This window comes from Neopelma chrysocephalum, unplaced genomic scaffold (assembly GCF_003984885.1).
Source record: "Neopelma chrysocephalum unplaced genomic scaffold, ASM398488v2 Primary Assembly neopelma1_200, whole genome shotgun sequence".
NCBI classification, from domain to species: Eukaryota; Metazoa; Chordata; class Aves; order Passeriformes; family Pipridae; genus Neopelma; species Neopelma chrysocephalum.
Window position 1 is genome coordinate 2035692 of NW_020897862.1, and position 13847 is coordinate 2049538.

The following is a 13847-nucleotide window of genomic DNA, read 5'->3' on the forward strand; positions in this document are numbered from 1 at the left end:
TATGCACATATCTCCACATTCTTGTACATTTGACACACTTTATGTGCATGTACATCATCTTATCAAAATTAACTTCCTCTTTGAATTAATGTGCTTACATGCATATACATCAGCATGTCCCAAGGTGCATATATGTATCTTTGTTCATATTCCCCCGTATGCATGAGGTGATCAACATAGTCAAATTGAAAAATTAAGTTATTCCAAATCTGTGTTATTTCTCATTTTGTTCCCGGGGGGTAAATGGACCCATTCCAAATGAAAGGTAATCTTGGGACCTGAAGTTTTACGTTTCAGCATATAATGTGGTTTTAACACTCTGTACCATCAAGTGTAAACTCTTCAGGGCAGTTTGTAGATTCCCTTCCGTGTTTATGCAACAAAGGCAATGTCAGATTGTTTAAGAGTTTAGGTGCTAGGACAGTGCAAATAGTTAATAACAATGGTCAGATTCTATGGGAAGATGAGATGGGTTGGGCAGGCAGGACCCTTAAACAACATACAAAGCCATCCATATGAACTCTTGAAGATGATTTGTCACTGTTTTTTCCACATGGTTGCAATACATCCCCTACAACTTTGAACACATACCCATTTCAGTGTTGTCTTCGTGTAGCTCATAAAATCCATTACATGTGGGTTTCACAGACTCGTCTGTAGAGCTCATGTACACATGTAGTAAAAAGCACAAACTTTCATAAACATCCACGTAACGCACCAACCGTGTCCCGATCCGTGCACAGCGTATGTGGGTCACTGCAGAGCCGTGTGTCACACGCACATTCACACAGCCCGACGGACACGGTGTCGTGCCTGCGCGCCTTCAGCCAGGAGCGTGTGTGGGGATTCACGGGAGCAGGGAATGCCGCAGCCCGCGCAGGCGGTGTGTCCGCACCTTCCAGAAGAGGGCACCTGTCTCCCGACGCAGGCAGCGCTCCCGATCCAATGGCCCCCAGCCTCTCGCACCTGGGCACTCGCAGCTCGCCTGCCAATTTGAGGTTAAGAGTGCCAGCACAGAGTGAAATATTAAGGCAGCCGCTTGAAATTCAAAGTGTTTCTTTTAATTAATGGGTGGATGCCACAAGTTGATCCAATCCAGCTCTTAAATTAATCTTAATTACATGGATTTTGTAACTTTGGCATTAGCCAGCCACACAAAATATGTATTTCATAATCCTAGAAACGGGTGAAAAAGGCTGCTGCTGAGCTGAGAAGTCAGCTGATGATGTTATCAGGCTCTGTGGCTGTGGGTGTAAGTGTCATTGGGGTGTGTCTGAGATCTTATCGGGAATACCAAATTAATTCACTCCTGCAAATATCAAAACAAGCTTTTTTGCCGGCAAGTAGGCAATAGGCAAGAGATTCCTGAGCTGCTATCTTTGGAGTTTCTGTGCCATCCAGTGCTGATACAATAAAGAACTGAAGGATCAGGGAAGGAGAGCTGGCGATCTGTCCTGTTTGGTAATGAGTTTTGAGTGCATACCCAAAGAGTGCTACTCAAGCTCTTAGCTTGTTGATTTGGGCTGGGGACCAGGAGTTCTGTCTTCCTAGCTCTGCCATTGGCATGCTGTGTGTGCCTGGTCAAGGAGAGGGAAGCTTTCCATCCCTGAGCTTCTTTTTCTTCCCTGGATGTTTATTTGTTCAGACTTCCCTTTTTCTGGATGGGAGCTGCCTCTCAGCGTATGTCCATTCGGCATTGTATGGCATCTAGGTGCTACTCTGCTGCAGATGATGATAATGGATAAATTGAATTATCTCAGGAGAATTGATACTTGTACTCTCTGTTAGGGATGAGCATCCAGGATCTCTCTGAGCATCCATCATGCCAACTTTAAATAGAAAACAGAGCTGGGAATAGATGGTCAGGGATATTCATAGGAAATGCAGACACACAATTTGCCTAACCAGTCACTGCATATTCGTTAAACAGGAAGCAGGGCCTTGGCTATCCCCAGGGATTGGCATTCCCTTGGGATTAATGTTGCTGCTCGCTGGATTACACTCCTGCTTCTGCTGATGAAACGTGAAAAATGATGGATGAATCTGGGAGTAAACACAATTGCAAACTAGTATTTAGTCATCTTGCTCTAAACCTGAGTCAGGATGAGAGCAGAGTGTGTACATAGCCCGGCATGACTGGTTGTGGGGTGGCAGAGTGCATCTGAGAGCCTTTTCTGTCCCTGCTGCACACCCAGGGGGCAGGAGGAGCAGTGGGAAAGGCAGAGGATCTGTTTGTGTGTAAGCACATGCTCCACAGGAGAAACCTTCTGCTGCACCCAGGTGTGCACACCTGGACCTTCCATTTGTGCCTCCATAGGCATCCTTGTCTTCCTCATTTCCTTTACAACACAGACACCTGAAATCTTTGTAGAGATAATTTTTCTCTAGAATGGGCTTGTGAATGTTAATCTGACATCTGACCTGTGAGTTCTCCCAGTGCATGTCTGTGTGAAATGCTTTGTTTGAAGACAGTCCCTCCTTATTCTTACAAGCTTTTTTTGTATTTGGCTGACTTTCTACTGCTGGTAGGATTTCTGGTTAGCAATTTTACCTTCTAAAGCTTTTCCTGAGGTTGCTTTACAGGGCAAGGTTAGTTTGGATATCAATTTGAAGGATTGTTTTTACAGTACTTTTGAAAACATAAATGGGAAAATGTTAAACATCATGTCAATTTGCCTAATTGATGGGAAACTTGGTTGTGGCCAGGGAGGAGTGGATTTCCCTACTTCAGTCTTATGAATAATTTGCTCATCTGAAAAGAGAGAAAATCTTGTAAATCCTGGCAGCCAACACGATTTCCCTCACAGGTTGAGATTCCCCCAGAACACAGAGAAAAAACAAGGAAAAGATGTGCCTGACTCCCTTGGAACACTTTGTAATGCTGAACCTGTGTATTTGATTTGTTCTGGTTGGAGCCGATGGAGCCTTCCGTGGACTCTAATTATTTTTACTCCAATTTTGTCAGATTTCTTGTGCTTTTTCTGCAAAGCACTTGTTTCTCAAGTAACGGCAACAGAATCTGGATTAGATAGACTGCTCCTGGAACTCTGTATAATTCTGTGCTCTTGAGATACTAGAACATGCTCACTTTTGCAATTTCTAATCTCCAAGGCTTGTTGGAGTTGGTGTGACTTGAATAGCAATGATACTGAACTTCCTCGGGTTTCAAATTTGAAAACCTTTAGATGTCTGAACTCATCCAGCAACGGGGAGGAAGCCAGCAGGCAAATGGAGAAACCTTTCCAGCTTTCAGTGTAGGTAGGAAACAGAATGAGTTAATGTTGGCCCAAAGGGCCACAATAAATAATGAGAGCTCTTCCAAGTATATCGGGGGAAAGAAATACGAGAGAGAAGGTAAGCCCATTAATAAATTAGGAGAGAGCTGGAATCAATGGTGATTCTAAAATGGCTGAGCTACTTAACTTTTTTTTTAATTGGTCTTTAAGAAGAAAAATATAGAAATGGAATATGGACCATTAGGAAGTAATGAGCATCTTGGCACCCTGGCTGTTGATGTAAAGCAGATAAGGGAACACTTGAAAGAATGGATAGCAACAAATCAGCAAGTCCAGCTGATGAGCATCCTGGGATGTTTGGCTGCTGAATTCACTGAACTGCTGGCAGGTGTTTTGAAAAGTTGTGGATTAAACAGGCAGGTCCTTCATGGTAAGTCCATATCAATAGCTCTGGAACAAAGACCAGCCTTACAAAGCTATTCCTGCACTTGATTCCTGCAATTACCACTTTACAGCCCTTGTATTCTCAGTTTGAAGAGGTGCTAAGATGGGGTACACGAGTTTCAAGAAGCTTCAGTTCACAAACTGGCCAGACTGACAATCAGACTACATAGCTCCTTTGCTTGGCATCAGTAAAATTACCACTTTTGTCTTCTCAGTAAACTTGCACAATTTGACTGGAGCTGATCCAATTGTGCCAGGGAAAACCCACCTAAGAAATTTACCTTCAGAATAGCCGATCAGATGGATCCTTAGTTGCTGTCAGCTTTTTGCTGACTTCAATCTGCTTTGATTTTTCCTACAAATGATTTTTTTGATGTATTTGAACCAGCCTTGTGCTGCTGCTGAGGCTGACCTTAGTCTTTTGTACCTGCTGCTAAAGTTGCTCCTTTGAGGTGAAGTACAATAGCACAGGCTGAGCAGATCAGGGCACATTCTAGACTGTCAAAAGGACAGGCAGTGCTCAAGCACTTTTCAGGATGGAAGATCTTACTGGTGCTCTCCTCAGCCTAGAACTACCTCGGTGCTTTCTTTATCAACAGAAAGAACTATGAAGCAGATTATGAAACGCTTACACAGATGGATAATTTACTTAAGGTCTTATTAATGCCTTTCTCTGAAGTTTACTGAATAAACCATTCAGCAACACAGAGCTTCCCCAGATGATATTGTTTCAGGTGAATAAATTTGTTTCCCACATTTTCTTAACAATTGAAGTAGTTTACAGGCTTTTGCCTTAAGTTATCTTTGCAGGTTAAAAGAACAGAGCTGGATTTTATCCTGTGGTAAGACTTGTTCCCTTTCTAATTCCCCTCCAAAGGAACTCTTCCCAGATGGGTATATGGTTTTACAGAATTCCGAGATAGCCCTTGCTCAGGCAAGATGTATCTAAGAGTGCAGCTGCAGCCTGGAGCTTGTTAGGAGCTGCTGGTCACTGACCCCGGGGATCAATGAATGCCCAGCCAGCACGACTTGCTAACTGCACCCTCCCCTCTGCCAGCTCGGACAGGGACAGCCCCCAGCGTGCAGAGTCCTTCAGAGCCTACAGCTGAGAGATGCAGTGCAGGATAACTCTCCCCAGGTATTTGATACCTGATTGTGTAGAGACTTTTCCATTTGCAAATAATGTATGGAATACATTAGCACGGAAGCTGAGATTCTTCAGCAGTTACATTTCAATTGTCTGTCTGTCTTTCTAATTTCTCTTCCTACGCACCTTCTTTATAACCCCCAGTGATACAGAAAGCTTAGACTTAAATGATTTCAGTGGATGAGAGGCAGGAGGTGGGGAAGGAACTAATATGAAAATTACTTTAATTTAACAGTCTGTCACTCACACTCGCCCAAAGGAGCTCTAAGACCATTATCAGTGACCCTTCCAGCCACCCTGCTCTCCTTTCCTCAAACATAAACTCGAGCTGTTATACACACTTAGAGGTGACAGCATACTTTCTTCCCTACCTGCATGATAAGAGGTAAAATAAGGAAATGTTTGGTGTTGGAAATCAGGAATGCTATCCATATGAAGTTTGAACTTATACTTGCACAGTAAGCACTCAGAGGACTTGATAGCACTGGTGAAGTCTAGGCATAGTTTCCATTTAAAACAGGAGTCCCAGAGGAAAAAAATCATCTGTGTTAGTGGCCACCGAGGAAGTTCTGGCCTTTCATTATTTATTAATATATCTCTTGTGATAACGCCCAGAGACCCAAGCACTGGCGTGTGGGAGAAGGCTCTGAGCAGAGGTTGAACAGGGACACTCAGCTGTCTCATCTCTGCAGTAATGGAGCCCTGGTTCGAGACTAAGGCTCCAAGATCCCAGTAATGAATGTAATTAGTTCTAATAATGGGTGAGGTGATACTGGCAAATGAGAGACGGGAGGGCTCTGTCGGGTTCTTAGGGCCCCGTTCTTGTTTATGCAAAGGTCCTTTTACACCAGCCTGGCAGTGCAAAGAGGTCTGAAAGATGAAGTGAAGAGTTAGGAGGTTACCCTGTGGGTCTCTGGCTGGAACATCCATCTCTGCTCATCTGACAGAGCTGGAGGGGATCAAATACCGAGCAAATGCAGTGGACTAAAATCTCCACCGGTGTAAATCAGTATCACGCCTTTGATTGCAGTGAAGCTATGCTGATCAAGGCCAGCTGAGGACTTGATCCAGGGAATAAATGATTTTTGCCCTTAGTCTGCAAGTCCAAAGTCAAGTCCTTCACATGACATGTCCCATTCAGTGTTAGAGAAGGTCATATTTTGCCTCCTTCTCTCCACCTGGGCTGTCCGCTCTCCTCTGGATAAACAGTATTTCCCCATTGCATTCCCAGTCCCTCACGCTTCACCAGAATTAAATTCATCATTCATTTTTTATGGTTTATACATAGCAGTAATTTATGTTTTCAAATATATTGAGGTCACACTTTAGCAGAAAAAGAGTGTTTCACATTTAAATTGAAGGCATGTTCGTTCCATTAAACAGAGATGTTTTGGATAATTTTAAAAGGCTAAAAGTAGTAGAAAGTAACATTAAAATAAAATTTGAGAGATGTAATTACACCTAATCGTACCATAAAATAATCAATACTGCATTACATTATTTCTGACTTCCCCAGTTATAGCCTTTTTTTGTTAAGCTTTTGAATATTGATGAGGTCAGTGGGGTCGCAGTCGACTCTCTGAGGTCTAATGGAGGTGGAATTAAGGTGATGTCCTCTCCTATTATATCTGCACGAGGAGGTGAGCTCTATACTTTCTCAAACTGGGGAGATAACATGGCATCAGAAGCCAATACCTCGGCAACATTTCTTGAGCTGAGATTAGGCTGTCAGTAAGTGCTGACTGGGAAGCTGCAGTGCTGCCTCCCCATCGCAGACCCACTCAATTACACACGCCAGGATGCAGAGGAAATGATGTTCACATCAACAGAGATCATTAACAGCTGGAGACCAGTGTGTGTGAGGTGACAGGAGCCAGTTCCTTCCAGTTCAGCCAGGGCTTTCTCTGTTCACTGTGGGAGACTGAGAAGGGGCTTTGTCGCCGCTGTTCGCTCCCTCCTTCTCTGCCCCTTTAGTCAAACCCCTGCACCTGACACATCCCTCTGGTAAAACAGCCCCCTCTGACCAGGTTGCAAAGCATTGACCCTTCAGCAGCCCTGGTGTGTGGACATGCAGCACAGCAGCACAAGCTGGGATGCACTGCAGGTGTCCAGAGGGGCTCCTTGTTTCCCTGTTTGTCCCAGAGGGTACAGGTCTGACTGCAACTGGGGGAACGGGGCTCTGCCACCCTCCAGCTCTCTGCTTTTGACCTGGTCAGTGCTGTTCTTCATTTATGGATCTTGGAGCCATCAGTGGATTAACATTTGGGAATTCTTTACTGTGTAAAGAAAGAAATTACCTGCCTGGAGACAGTGAGCTGTATTTTCCCTCGGTTCAATGTGTGCCCCCTACTCTCATACTTTGGACTAGGACAGTCTTTAGCATTTAAAGTAAGATGTGAAATACCAGGTGGCCCATGTTCTCCACCCAAATGTCTCATAATGTATTGTTTTGTGCCTTCCTGCAAATGGTTTAGGATTTAACCTCGGGAAAGGGCTGGAATCTGAAGAGACATTCACCAATAACCTTTGGATTTGTATTTTGTCTTCTGTGCCTCTGTATCTCCATCCATACAATGAATATAAGGGGTTTTTTATTGAGGTCTGTTTTGCATAATGGAGACAAAAAAAGGTTTCTGTGCTTTTGATAAACCCTTTGAAAAAGGCAACTAAATGTAATTTTTCTGGGTTCTGATAATAATTATCAAGAAGGATGGAATTTTAAAACAGAACCAAATGGAGCAGTACCACTGCATTATCCCTTTCACATTGCCACAGCATCCTCAGATTACAGCACTCATAACAAAAGGAAAGATGACGAGCAGGGCCCTATCATTACCATTAATAATAAAAATGATATAATGTATTTTTAAAACTTTCCTTAATGCAACACCAGCCCAGTCATCCCAACACACAGATTATCACATCTTCCCAAATATGTGTATAAATACACAGCTGAAAGTGTCGGCAGGGGGAACATGCAAAATACAATTCAGATGCTGAATCTCCCCATCAGCTGCATTTCTCCAGAGGGACCAGTCCCCTCCAGAGGGGCCAGTCCCCTCCCACGACCCTTTGCACACAGGGCCAGCCCCTCCCCAGGCTTGCTGGCTGCCTGTTGAGTTATTCCTTCCCTTACACCCAGTGCAGCCCCTGGGTTCTCTCTCTGTGTGTGCCCCCCACCCTCATCAATCCTGCTGTGCCAATTGCTGGGGTATTTTCCTGGTACCTATTCTCACATACACCAAACTCTTTGCTTTCCCCTTCTCCCACCCCCTTCCACTTACTCCACTCACCCCATTTTGTTCCTGCTCTGAAATCTAATTGTTAAAGCTGGTGGTAGAAGGTGGATATTTGCCCCAAAGCAAACTGACAGTGGCCCTCCCTCTGCAGACAGGAGACAGCCCCGCTCTCCTGATTAGCCTGAATTGCTTTCAATTGACTAACATAACAAGCTGCTGCTGCTTTTTCTTTTTTTCTAAATTTGAAAATGGAAGGGACACTATTAGGAAATTTACATTTGCGAATATGATATTTAATTAGCAATATTAATAAATTAATAGAAGTAAAGAACCTTGTTGAGACTCCAGATTAATAAAACATGCTCTAGCTGAGTAAATGAGGTGAGCCAGGCATGTGATGCCCATAGAGGATACAGGGGAACTCTCACTCCCCAAATACCCCTTCAAAGAAAGAATGGGGGCAATAGTGAATGGGGGCAAGGCTTTTTCTATCTTACAGTACCTCTCATACTCACATATTAGCCCTTTCCCTGTCCTGCTACAATACTTTCACAGGAAATTAAGCACAGCTTTTCTGCCTGCCTTCTCTTTGCCCTGCCAAGAGGCCGAATGAGTCAGTGGAGGGGAGTGAAGGAGAACCAGTGCTTGGAGCTGAAAGGTAACAGCAAGGCCAGTGCAGGGCAAATGCCTGGAAATGTTTAGTCACATCCATAGAAAGCGATAAAGGAGACTCACAGCATTTCCTGATGTGACCACAGAGTGTCCAGCCTGGTGTCTCCAGGGCACTTGGAGGGTTTTGCCTCAGAGGGACCCTCAGTCTGTGGCACAGAGCAGGAGGTGATGTCTCAGCACAGGCTCAGGAAGGGAGGCAGTGCAGCAGTGTCAGTGTGGGCTCAGCTGAGAAGAATGACCACATTAAGCAAAGGTCTGGCACAGCATGAGATAAACTGCTGTGAGGTTCACAGGGGTCAGACCCAGCCAGGTGTCCCAGGCTTCATGTGCATCTGTCACTGCTTTGAGTCTTGGGGGCTGACCCAAACTGGGACTCGTCCTCTGTCACTCACTGACCCACCAGTCTGCAGAGCCCTCCAGCATATGCTGTAATTTAGGCATTCCCAATTTGGGGGCAATGTTTCTGTGCCTCATCTGTCCTTGAAAAGCTTCTCAGAAGAATGTGGTACAGTCCTTTTTCCATGCTGCTTCATTAGTGTGGGCAGTGGTTCAGAGGAGACTGGGACATCAGGACTCCAGGGATCTGGTCAAACAAGAGGCTGCAGTGCCAGGTGACTTCAGTGACTTCATCTGTCACTAGGTCTGGGACAGAAGGGAAGAATGTGGTTCTCTGTAGCCTAGAGGTGTATGTGGAGAATCCTTCGCAGCGTGATGGCAGAGAATCATCAACTGCATGGACATTGCTTAGCTGGTGAAGTACTACTGTGTCTGTGTGCAACAACTGGTACAGCCTCTTACCCTGACCCCTGGCTCAGGAGGGAGGGCAAAGGATAAGCAGGGCCCTTGGGAACCAAGCTGGCAGTCAGAGCAGCAGCTCTCCCAGGGCCTGTGTGACATTCACACACATCACTGTGAAGTCACGCTCTCCTGCGGAGCATGGGAGAGGTGATTATTTATTAATGCACCGAGCACTGTCCCCATGCATCACTCTGCCTTGCTCTGCTGCAGCCTCAGCACTGAAGCACTGGGACAACACAGACCTGTGGCTCTCCCTGTGCACACCAAGGGGAGATGTCTCAGTGCCTGGGAGGGACCCCAGAGATGGGCAGTGATGCTGGAGGAGGAGAAGGCAAACACATTAATTATCTGAAATGATGTTGAGGGGTTTGTAATGCTTTCTGCATGCTTGGCTCTCTCAGATCAGCTCTAGACTCAAAACCAACCAGCCTGATGCTCCGTGTGCCTGCCCCAAGAGCACAGGGTGCTTTTCAGCTTGACACGAGTGCTTAGTGGGCAAATCTCTCCGTCTCCATGTTCTCCTCTATATATTTGGAATTGTATAACATGTGGGACATTCATGGTTCACCCTGCAGTGTCATTCCCTCATTGTAAAGTGTGCGGAAAACTCTGCCAAGTGTAGGCTCTCACTCCAGAAGAAGCACTTTGGTGTGAGGTATGAGAAGGATAGGCAGGGCACAATCAGTTTCCTTCTAAAATCACAAAAAGGAGGGTAAGGAGAGGGATGTGAAGACCTTGCCTGATCCCACAGTAGCTCAGCTGCGCTACTCCCGTCTCCAGGGATGGCTTGTCCACACTTTGTGGTTTGTTCTGTACTCCTGATGCCGACACCTCCACTAATTGTGGGAAAGTTTGCTATTAGAATGGCATGTACACAGGCCTCCTGGGAGAGGTGGAGTTCCAGGAACAATTAGGAAATGGCATAGATGCTTGGGGACTCTGGCTTGCAGTGCCACCCTTGGTAGAGCGACAAGTATATGGTAGGTGTGGCAGAAGAAGAAAAAAGAGAAAAATTGGCTTGGGTGGGGTGCAGGGAGTAGAGACGGGTGAGAAAGGCATGAGCTCATAGATGTAGGCAGGAATGGAGCTCAGCAGCATGTGGATGTGAAATATGCATTGGGATCATCTTGGGATAAAGGAGAAGTCCTAGTGTAGGCAGTCATTACTCTTGGAGATGTGGGCCCTGATGAGGCCCTCTGAAGCTTAGCCCCGAGGTGGGGCTGCCTTTGATGGCAGCGAGCACCTCCACAGGCTGTGGGGCCGTGCCTGCAGCGAGCGAGGGCAGCTGCCTGGGAACCACCTCCTGCCTCACCCTGCACCGTGGCTGCCCTGGCTGTGGATGGGAGGGTGCCTCGCTGAGGGTCTGCATGGTCAGCTCTGTGGTCTGCAGGGGCAAGGACAGGGCTGCAGAAAAGCTTCCAGAACAATGGCTTTTTTTGTTACTATAGGCCACTTTTTGCCAACATCTTGGGGATTTGTAGCCCTTGGATCTCAAAGTATGGAGGCACAAGGCCTTTGTAAAACATCCTCTGCAATGTTCGGTCTTGCCTTTCTTCTCTCCTTCTCGTCCATGGCTTATGAAACACTGGGATAATTCAAAACTAAATTTGAAATACCTGGACTGAGTGTTCAAGGCCCATTCCTGTGCCTGGCAAGAATCCTGAGAAAGAAATCCTGATCCCTTCATGCTGCCCCAGGCATTGCTGCTTATCGCCCTCTGTGTGGGCCTGACGCATCCCAGAAAAGCGGGCATGCACCACCTAAGCTCCCACAGACATGCTGCTCTGCCACTGCATCTCCTTCCTGACCTGCTCTTCCTGTCCTGGCTCTTTCCTGAGCTCAGGTTGCCAGACAGGGTGCTGCTTTTCTGGAGTACAGGCCATTCCAATGCCATCTTCCTCTCTGGCCCAGACCCAATTTCACTTATGTGAAAGACTTTCCACCACTACCCTGTCTAATCCCCTGCTTCTGGTGACAGACACTCAGGGAAAGCTTGAAGGAGTGTCTGGGTTCATTCACCAGCTGGAGCTCTGTCCTGGTACCCGGAACTGGCACCCATGTAAATGGCAAGAGAGGAAATTGTAGGCAGAGGAGAGACGGTGAGGGGGTAGTTTCCTTGTGCAATACTTGAAGGACTGGGGACATGATCATCACATCCCTGAGCATGACTCTTGAGGCCCTGGCACTCCAAGGGTCACGTCAGTTTGTCCTGTGAGTGGTTTGAGGCACAGCCAGCTGGGCAGAGTCCCCCCAAGGGCACTGCAGGTCCCCTGAAGGCCTGTGCTCACAGTGCTGCTGTGCAGCTGGGGGGGTTATGGCACCATGGACTGCAACCCCCTGTCCTCCCGAGGGTGTGGGCCCCACAGAGAAGACCTCCCAGCAGTCTTATGTATTGCATTGGTGTATTGGGAGAACAGCAGGAAAAGCACTAATTCCTGGCTTTTTATGCCTGGAGGAAGCACCGTGGTTGCCTGCCCTGAGCACTGGGATTTGCAAGGTGCAGCAAGGCAGACCAGCTGCAGGGAATTAATTTCTCCTGTTCCAGGCGCTCTCCGAACTCTGAATCTGCGAATAAAAGTCAGGCTGGGGACGGTGCATTTTTGGAGAAAGCTCTGAGGCTGATGTAGCTGGAGATCCACAGACTCGTAGGATTATCTGTGGGAAAACCTGTACAGTGCGCGTTCAGTCCTTAAACAGGTGGTAAATTCTGTACAAAACTTTTGTTTGGCCGTTGTAACTTTTCACATGCGTGTGCGGGGCTGACTTGTCCGAGTACTTTCCTCTATACAAGGACTTCGGATGGGGGTCTCTCCTGTGCTCCCGGAGACCCCTCGCAGAGCCCCCGAGGCTGCGGGGCCCGGCCGGGCCGGCGGGCAGCAGGGGGCGCGCGGGGCACGCCGGAGCCGCGGGCTCGGCTGGGCTCGGCTCGGCTGGGCTCGGCTCAGCTCGGCTCGGCTCGGCTGGGCTCGGCTCGGCTGGACTCGGACTCGGCTCGGCTGGGCTCGGCTCGGCTCGGCTCAGCCCGGCCCGGCTCGGCTCGGCTCGGCTCGGCTCGGCTCGGCCCGGCCGTCGGGGCCCGCGGGCTGCCAGGCAGCGCCGGCACCAGGCGTCACAATATTTTGGCAGTTCGAGCGAGCGCGGAGGTTGCTCAGCCGCGCAAGGGCTGAGCGAGGCTCAGCGCCGCACAAAGCCGGGTTTTGTCGCTCCCGGCTCCTCCGGCACACGCCGCCCGGCCGCCTCCCGCCGTGCCCGGCCGCAGCCCCGGCCCCCGGCTCGCCCCGCTGCACGGTGCTGCAGGGACCGGAGCTGCTGCTCCTGCCCCCGAGGTTTCTGCAAAGCCCGGTTATATAAAGTTTAATTATAATACTTGGCTCTCGTGTAACGCTTTCTATCTGCAGATCTCAAAGTGCTTTCTAAGCATTAAACAAGCCTCACAATGCCCTCTCCCGTCTTCATGTGGGAGGGTTTGCTACACCCTTTCTTTATTTATTTTAAATGCTGTCAGGAGAAACTGAGGTGCAGAGATGGGAAAAGGCTTGCCCAAATCATCCAGCAGGTCAGTGGCAGAGCTGGATGCAGAACTGAGGCGTCTCCTTGACTCATTCCCATCTTTAATTCCCGGGTAATGCTGCCTTCCTCTGGGAACAGCTGTGCCTGGAATCAACTGGGTTTTGGGATCCGACTGGCCTCTGTGCTGATCTGCAGTGAAATGCCTCAGTGACCTACACACAGTTCACAGCAGGGTTGTTCTTTTGGGAGCTGTTCCCCCATCCCTGCTCAGAAAGTTTGGGCCCAAGCCTGCCCACTGCATGCGCTGGCTTTTTTGGACTTAATTTTATGAACTGCCAGGGAGGAAGGAGTGGGCCCTCAGCTGAAGGTCTCACTATCAGCAGCTCTGGAGCCAATTTGGCTGTAGTGCATTTGTACCTCAGAAGGGACCATTCCCTGGCATCTCCTTCCCCATCCCCCTCCATGAAAGGTCAAGGAAATGAATGGGACAGCGAGATGTGCAACCCTGTAAATATTTAGCAAGCCACTCGCTTTTACATTGCAGATTTTGCTCTGTGGGCATGGCTGTTAATATCAGTGAGACATTAGCTCCGAAAAGCACCCGTCACACTGTTAACACTGAAAGTGCTCCGTCAAAGCGGCTTTGCCGTGAATTACGGGGCTCCAGCTCCAGCTTTATTAGCCTGGAGTTTGTACAGCAGGAACGTCAACCCCAGACCCACGGCGAGGAGAAAAACCCTGGTAGCAAATTAAAAGGAAAGAGTGTTACCTGCAAAAGTGATACTGCCCTGCCAGGAGCTG

At 47.9% G+C, this 13847-nt stretch overlaps 1 protein-coding gene and 1 long non-coding RNA gene across 9 annotated transcripts in view; one reads left to right on the forward strand and one right to left on the reverse strand.

The window, feature by feature from the left end:
• CASZ1 (castor zinc finger 1) overlaps window positions 1-13847 on the forward strand; it is a 284376-nt gene that overhangs the window by 31435 nt on the left and 239094 nt on the right. The window lies entirely within an intron of this gene.
• On the reverse strand, window positions 5065-9627 carry LOC113977118. The gene is made up of 3 exons (XR_003537263.1): window positions 9537-9627; window positions 8802-8884; window positions 5065-5198 (listed from the first exon to the last, which is right to left on the reverse strand). It is a non-coding gene; the product is annotated as an uncharacterized LOC113977118 (long non-coding RNA).